This window comes from Carlito syrichta, unplaced genomic scaffold (genome assembly GCF_000164805.1).
Source record: "Carlito syrichta isolate Samal-C Ts95f unplaced genomic scaffold, Tarsius_syrichta-2.0.1 Scaffold311350, whole genome shotgun sequence".
Taxonomy (NCBI): domain Eukaryota; kingdom Metazoa; phylum Chordata; class Mammalia; order Primates; family Tarsiidae; genus Carlito; species Carlito syrichta.
In genome coordinates, this window is record NW_007255446.1 from 410,052 (window position 1) to 418,719 (window position 8,668).

Genomic DNA, 8,668 nt, shown 5'->3' on the forward strand with positions numbered 1-8,668 from the left:
AGGTTAAGTCACTCTCCCTGAGTATCTGCCACATGCAGGGCTGCACAAAGGCTCTCCTGGCAGGTGCCAAGGAGAAAGCCTCCCTCCCCAGCCCTCGTTCCTGCCCTTCTTGGGCCTGTCTTGGGTCCCAATGCACTTGGGAGCTTCCTCCAGCTCCCAGGGTTATCCTGCCTGGCCTGGCCCACTGGCCCCTGCAGCTTCCTCTCACCCTTCTGCTGTCCTTGTTCATGATGCTTCCAAAACACAGTGCCTTCTTCTGCCCTAGACCCAGGTCCTCCCTGCCTCAGGCCCTTTGCACATGCTGTTCCTTTCTCTGAATGCTTGGCCACCTGGCCAACTCTGCCTTTATCCCAAATCCTTTGCTGAAATGTTACTGCCACCACCTTCCCTATGCTCCTAACCCAAACATGCCTCGTCACACATTCTCTAAGCTCCCAGCCCACACCGCCATCTGCAATGATGCAGTGTTTGTGGGATCGCTGCTATCAGTCTGCCTCCCCTCTAGGCCATGGGACCCCAAGGGCAGGTACTCAGCTAGTCTTGTGCTGCCACTGCCCAGCATGGCACTCGGGCCCTTATCTAGAATGGAGAGGACACTCCTCCCCTGCATCTCCCATGTTGTCACCAACACACAGAAGTCCCTGCTCAAATTCATTGAACAGGAAAGAACATAGCAAGATGGTGAAATAGGAGGCTCAAGGTCCTCATCTGCCCACAGAAACATTAAAAACAACAACTAGAAACTAACTAAAATATCTTATAGGAGCTCTGGGAAACAGTCAAAGAGCTCCAGCAACCAGGAGAATGCCCAAAAAAAGAGTCAAGGCAGGGGCTCACGCCTGTAATAACAGCACTTTGGGAGGCCAAGGCGGGAGGACTGCTTTAGCCCAGGAGTTCAAGACCTTGTCTCTACAAAAAAATTAAAAAATTAGCCGGGCCTGGTGGTATGTGCCCAGCTACTCAGGAGGCTAAGGCGGGAGGAACGCCTGAGCTCAGAAGCCAATGCACTCCTGCCCTGGCAACAGAGTGATTAAAAAAAGAGAGGAAGGGAGAGAAGTAGGGAAGGAGAGAGGGAGGGGGGAGGGGAAGGAGGAGCCTTACGCAGGATGTTGGGAACTGGTGTTTTACTCACCACGGCCCCTATTCCCCAGCATGGCACCACCAATGGAAGTAGGGGCCCGATTCCCAGTTCTTTCCCTCAGACTGGGGGGACCAGAGCAGACCTTCTGCCTAGGGCTGCCTCTGTTTCATGAACTTAGAGCTCGGACAGGAAAGGTGGTAGAAAACAGCTGCGGGCACTGCTGGGCAAGGCAGCAGGGTGACTACGCCCCCACATACCGGGGGCAGGAATACAGGTGGAGAAACACAACAGAGCATCTGAGGACCAAGGGGGGCTGGAGGAGGTGCTTTGGGAAAGAGCTATTTAAAAGAGGTCCGGGGGGGGGAGGTCCCGACTGTGGGAGAATCAAACAGCTCACAGTGGCCCAGGGAAAATGCATCCTCAGAAGAAACAAGACCTCAAGCCTTCATCCCAGGCTGATCTCCAGGCTCAGAGACACCCTCTAATCAGTGACGGTCCTTCCCAATTCAGAGGAGGTCTGTAAAGACTGGGAGAGGCAGCTATTTTTCCAAATGCCCAACGTTCACCAAAAAAATCACAAGGCCTACAAAGAAAAAAGATGACTAATTCAAAGGAAGCAAATGAAATGGCTGAGACAAAAATTACAAAAGGGAATCAAACAGAAATTTTGGAGCTAAAAAATATAACTTAATTGAAAACTTGACCAGAGTGGTTTGAATAGACAGAGGAATTAGCAAATTTGAACACGGTACATTTGAAATTATTGAGCCAGAGGAGCAAAAAAGGAAAGAATAAAGAAAAGCGAGCAGAGCCTCAGGGACTTACGGGTCACCACCAAGTCGATCAACAAATACATGAGGGGGTCCAAGAAGGAGAAGAGACAAAGAACGTAGCAGAGAGATTTGAAGAAATAATGGCTGAAAACGTCCCAAATTTGAGGAAAGACATGCATATAAACATCCAAGAAGCTCAGTGAACCCCACATAAAATAAACCCAAAGAGACTCACACCAAGACATACTATCACCAAACTAAAGACAAAGGCAGAAACTAGAAATCAGCAAGAGAAAAAACTGACTCCTCAAGCAAGTACAAAGTATCCTTAATAAGAAAGTCTGTAATTTCTCAGCAAAAACCTTAGAGGTCAGAAGACAGTGGGAAGTATATAATAGAAAAAACCTGTTAATGGAGAAATCTATATTCAGCAAAACTGTCCTTCAAAAATGAGGGTAAAATTGAGACATTCCCAGATGAATAAAACATGAGATTAATAACACTAGATCTGTTCTACAAGACTGCTAAAGGGAGTCCTTCAAGTTGGAATCAAAGGATGCTGAAAATAACTGAAAACTATAAAAAAAAAGAAAAATCTCCAGCAAAGGAAACAGGTGGACAAATCTAAAAGTCAACATTTGTTACTGTAAATAATAATTGTAAGTTATTATTTTTCCGAGGATTCAAAAGATAAATGCATAAGAAATAATTGTAGACCTATGTTAATGGGTATACAATGTATATGAGGTACAACAATTAGGTTCGTGAACCATCCTAGAAAAAGTGCTACATACCTCATTGTTGAATATCACTACGGTCACCTTCAAAGTACTCCCCTTGGGAAGCTGTACACCAATGCCAGCACCAAAGCACTAGTCCACCCATCAAAGCAATTTTGGAACTCTTTTTCTGGAAAAGCCATTAGAGTTGTCATGGGTATTTGTTGGGGTCTGATAGTTAAGTTCACAAACTTGCCACTGTGCATACAGTGGCAGCACAGTACAAGTAAACTGTATTGGAACACCCTCCCTACTCACCTGATCTGGCCCCCAGTGACTTTTTTCCTTACCTGAAGATAAAGGAAACATTGAAAGGAAGACATTTGATGCCATTCACGACATCAAGGGTAATACGACATCTCTAATGGCCATTCCAGAAAAACAGCTCCAAAGCTGCTTTGACAGGTGAACTAGGCACTGGTGTTAGCACATAGCTTCCCAAGGGGAAGACTTCGAAGGTGACCATAGTAATATACAGCAATGAGGTATGGAGCACTTTTTCTAGTATAAATTCACAAGCTTAAATGCCAAACCTCATATACAAAACACTCTACCCAATAGCACCAGAATATTAATTTTTGCTCAAGTACACATGAAACATTGTTCAGGATTGAATACGTTAGGCTACAAAGCATGTCTTAACACATTTTTAAAAAATCAAAATCATACAAAGTATCTTTTCCAATCACAATGGAATAAAAATAGAAATCAACAGCACAAGGAAAACTGGACAATTCACAACGCTGTGGAAATTAAGCACACTTTTAACCAACCAAGTCAAAGGTAAGTGAAAATGACAATGCAACACACCAAAACTTATGGGATGCTACAAAAGCAGGGACTAGAGCAAATGTTATAGCTGTAAACACTTATTTTAAAAGAGAAGCTCTTTAAACCAGCAACCTAATTTCATACCTTAAGGAACCAGAAAAAGAAGGATAAACTAAACTCAAAGCTAGGAGAAGGAAGAACATAACAAAGCTTAGAAGAGGATAAATAAAGAATAGAAGATCAATAGAGAAAAAAAATCAATGAAATTAAAAGTTGATCCTTTAGAAAAATCAACGTAATTGGAAAAATTTTAGCTAGACAGACTAGGGAATAAAGAATGACTCAAATAACTAAAATTAGGAATGAAAGAGGGAACATTACTACCAAATTTACAGAATAAAAATGATTATAAGAGACTACCATGAGTCTACAAACTGGATAATCTATATGAAATGAACAAATTCCTGAATATACAACCCACCAAGATAAATCTTGAAGAAACAGAAAATCTGAACAGACCTATAACTACTAAGGACATTGAATCAGTCATCAAAAACCTCTCAACAGAGGAAAATCCTGGACCAGAATGGCATCACTACCGATTCTACCAAACATTTAAAGAATTAAAACCAGTCCTGTTCAAAACCTTCCAAAAACTGGAGAGGAGGGAACACTTTTTAATTTGTCCCATGAGGCCAGCATTATTTTAGTATCAAAGCCAAAGGACACTACGACAAAAGTATAAACTGGTGGTATCTCTTACATTGATGCAAAACTCCTAAACAAATACCAGCAAGTTAAATCCAATAGCACAGTAAAAAGATAAGACACCGCAAGCTTTAAACTTATAAGGTAAGGAAAATAACGATTTGGGGTGATGCCTGAATTCTCACTGCTAAAGTGAGACAAATTTTTGAGCTGGTAAAGGTTGTCCTTAAGGTGACCCGCCTACTTTGTGGGTACCTGGAGTCGTGATCTGCCCATTCCCCTTACATTTAAAAAAAAGTAGATTAACTGGAAATTGGTAGTGTATTTTTAAAAGTGGAAGTGAGGCCAGGCGTGGAAGCTCACACCTATAATCCCAGCACTGAGGCAAGAGGATTGCCTGAGCCCACAGGTTCGAGACCAGCCTGGGCAACTTGGAGAGACCTCGTCTCTACAATAAATCACAAAAAATTAGCTGGGTGTGGTGCCATGCATCTGTAATTCCAGCTACTTGGAAGACTGAGGCGGAAGGATCACCTGAGCCCAGCAGGTTGAGGTTGCAGTGGCCATGAGTGTGCCACTGTACTCCAGCCTGGGCAACAGAGTGAGAATGGCTCAACAAACAAAAATCCAATCAATGCGATAAATAAATCACCTTAACAGAATGAAGCAGAAAAAGTAGTTAATAAAAATCCATCACCTTTTCATAATGGAAACAACCAACTAGAAATAGAAGGAAAGTATTTCAACATAATACAGGCTGTGCAGGAAAAAACCCATAGCTAACATCATACTCAACAGTGCAGGACTGGAAGCTTTTACTGTAAAATCGAAACAAGAAAGGCTGCCTGCTTTCCCCACTGGAAGACAGGATGGGGAGTTTTGGAGTATGGAGTTTCATGGGGTTGGGGGACAGGGGCAGGGAGTTATTAGGTATGGAGTTTCACTCAGGAACATGAAAAAGTTCTGGAGATGGATGGTGGTGATAGTTGTACAGCAATGTGAATGTACTTAACGCCACAGGACTGTACCATTAAAAATGGTTATAATGGTAAATTTTATGTTATATTCTGTCACAATTAAAAAAATTTTTTTATTTCTTTATTAAAGATGTGGGGTACTATTCAGGGTTAGGTATACAAATGTTCATTATGCAGGTACCCCTGTTGATGAGGTGTGCCCCTTCCATCCCCGGCAGTTTCCCACTGCCAATCCCACCCTCTATCACAATTTTTTTTTTTTTGAGTTGGAGTTTCACTCTGTCACCAAGACTGGAGTGCAGTGGCCGTTCCCAGCCACTGCAGTCTTGACCTGCTGGGCTCCGGCAATCCTTCTGCCTCAGCCTTCCAAGTAGCCGGAATTACAGGAGCTCATTACCACGCCAGGCTAATTTTTTTTAAAATTTATTGTAGAGATGAGGTCTTGCCAAGTTGCCCAGGTGGGTCTCGAACCCGCGGGCTCAGGCAATCCACTCACCTTGGCCTCCCAAAGCGTGGGATTACAGGCTGAGCCACCGAACCCGGCCTATCTATCACAATTTTAAGAAATTCTTCAATAGCTTGGCCAAGCAGGTAACGTAACCGAGTTCTGGGGCTGTAGGACTAGAGGCAGTGTGTGTGGGGGGGTGGGAGGGGGAGTGAAGAGGGCATGGTCACCTGTGTCAAATGCAAACTGTCCTAAAGCTCTAGTCACACTCGGGTCTCACTTTGTCCACAAAGGTGACAGGCTGTGCCTTCCTGAGGCTTCACTCCTGCCTTCATTTTCTGGTTCTTATTCTTGGCATCCTGTTCCTTCAGCTCTTTCTCCATACCTCCCCAAGATATCTACTGCCACTCTGAATCCTGGCTGCCAGAGGCTCCTCCCTCAGGCATCTCGCTGCCCTGGAAGCTTCCACAGCACATCACATGTGCGCAGTCAGTCCTACAGACCTCTTTTCCCTGTGGTCAGGGGGACCAGCCCACTCATCCTGAAACTTCCAACACCCAACACAAGGCCAGAGCCAGCACAGCTCTGTCAACACATGCTGCTAAAGGAGGTCAGCAGATGGCTCAGCAATTCACTGAGGCAAGACAGGTGGTAAGAGAAAGATACAGGCACTGAGGATGCTCCAGGAGCTGGGTGATGGCCACAGGTGGAGGCAGGCTACTCGGGAAGGAGCCAGTTGAGAAGGGCCTGTTTGGCAGGAGGCAGCAGCAACCAGGCTGCCTACACGCCAAATCTGTCATGACAGTGGGACATCAGAAATGGGGCTTACCCTAGAACCCAGGGAACTACCCACATCAAGGGGGGTTAGCTGATGTTGGGAGGTGGTTTGGGGAATGCTCATCCGAGGCAGCCAGCTCTCACCTACAACTGCCTCTCTTAAAGGCCTCTCTTTATTACGTCACCATAACCCAGTCTCAGGTTTCTAAGTTAAATTATTAAGTATTCACAGAGACAGTTTTGAGACAGTTATTTCCAGGAGTGAAGAATGAGGACTAACACTTTATCACTGTGAACATATTTTGCAAACCTTCTCTGCACCACCAAGTCTTCCCAGGGCCTATGTCAGTCTAAGAGCCATATTCTACACAATATGATTGACAGGTGGTATGTCAAATTCAGAGACAAAGGCTGCTCTTTATTTACTGTCTACCCATTAACAAGATGCCTTTTACATGCCATCTCCTGCATCCAGAGCCCCACAAGGTGGTAACACTGCCCTCACCTTTCACTGGGCAGCACCAAGATCCTGGAATGTGTGTAACCCGACTTGCCTGAGACAGTGTAGCTGGTGCGTAATGGAACACAGACGGGCGTCCTGGCTTCGGTTTCCAAATCCAAGGTGTATTATCACTGTGCTTCCCCTACAAATACAGGACTCTACTTCAGACAACCAAAAAACACTCGCATGACCCTACATAGACACCCTTATTAAAGCTACATACCAACAAGCTCAGGATGACAAACACAATATTGAGGGAGTGCAGAGCCAGGAACGATCTGGCCACAGGCCACCTCATGTCCGTAAGGCCCAAGTCAAAACACCAACTTCATCCTGATAGTTAAGGTGTTTGACTACAGCTAAGACACCTGTAGGAGGGACAAGTCACATTTCTGTGGATGCCACTAACGCCACAGTGTGAATGTTGATCAGGTTCTCCCTGAGACTCATCAAAGAAAACAACTTTAATCTGAGTCTGTTCTCTAAAGGAGAGGGAGAGGCTGTAAAGAAGGCAGCTAGGCGGGGACCAGTGGGGAAGTCAGGTAGGCAGTTGAGTGCACACAGGCGGAGAGGTCTGCCTCCTGCCAGGGGCCATGGTCCACCAGGTGGAGGAGGAGCAGAGCAGAATATCTGAACCTTCCCCTGGCTAGCTTTCTAGGAGCTGGGATGGCATGCCACCTCTCAGAAGTACACACTCAATCTGATATGGATTGAGAGTTGCCTAATCTGTTAATCAGTTTCTTCCAGGTTTTCAGACCAAGTACATTAAAGGGCCACGGATACAAATGACTGCCACACATGATGGGCCCCAAATAAAATACATTAGCAAACTACCATTCATTTTCCTGGTTGGTTTAATGGACTTTTCTCCCCTTCTTGGCAAAACACTACGTGAATCAGCCTGTTGACACCACCTACCGTTTCCTTTTCACAGGATGCAGTGGGGAGAGGCAATTCCAGATCTCTTCACACGAAGGGTCGTCCACCTCTCTGTTCTTCACACAAGGCTTCAGAGGGGAGATAGACACATGTGGGGAGGACAAAAAGCAACTTCTAGATCTGTAACATGCTTGCCAGGTTTTCCAAGAATGACTACATTGCTAATGCAATGGTAACACTGACATGAGGAAACCCCCACCACACCTCTTACACAGAGGTGGGAGGGAAAGCCCTTGACATCAGATTCTCCATCTGCCTCTTCCTAGGGAACCTCCTTCCCCAAGGTCCAAGATGCCCCCACAGTGGGCTCTGGGCTGAGACTTCTCCACAACCTTATGATGCAGGAGTGGCTCGATACACACAATCCTAGAACACCAGTGCCTGAGAGGAAGTGAGAACTGCCAGGGCACTTCCAGGCGCAGGTATAATAAAAACATCCTCCCTTCCACAACCACCAGCCCCTCTCCTTCCCTTTCCCCATTCTCCTAGCTGGTGAGTATTTTCCACTGACCGAGTTCAGCCTGGTGTCCAGCTCTGTCCATTGTGAGCACTGGCAGCTCACAGGTCACTCAGGCAGAACCACCGGGACCACCCATGAGCTCCTCTGGGCACCACCTCAACGCCAGAGTCAATTGTCCTCAAATCCTCAGTGCTGTCTGAAAGGCCTGATCTTACCTGCTTCCCAGAATCTGGTGTCCCAGCTGGTCTGAGATCCAGGAGAGAGGGCCTGCCCCTACCAAAAAGCTTGTCTCTGGTACTGAGCTGGGGGCGGTGGGCAAGTGCTGAATGAATGAATGAATGCAACAGGCTGTAGGCTCCCAGGGGTGAGTCCGCAGCTACTTGGTCCACCCTCTTGCCCCAAACCACTGAACGCCCCACTCCCTCACCGTGGGTCAGTGGAGTCAGACGTCCAGGG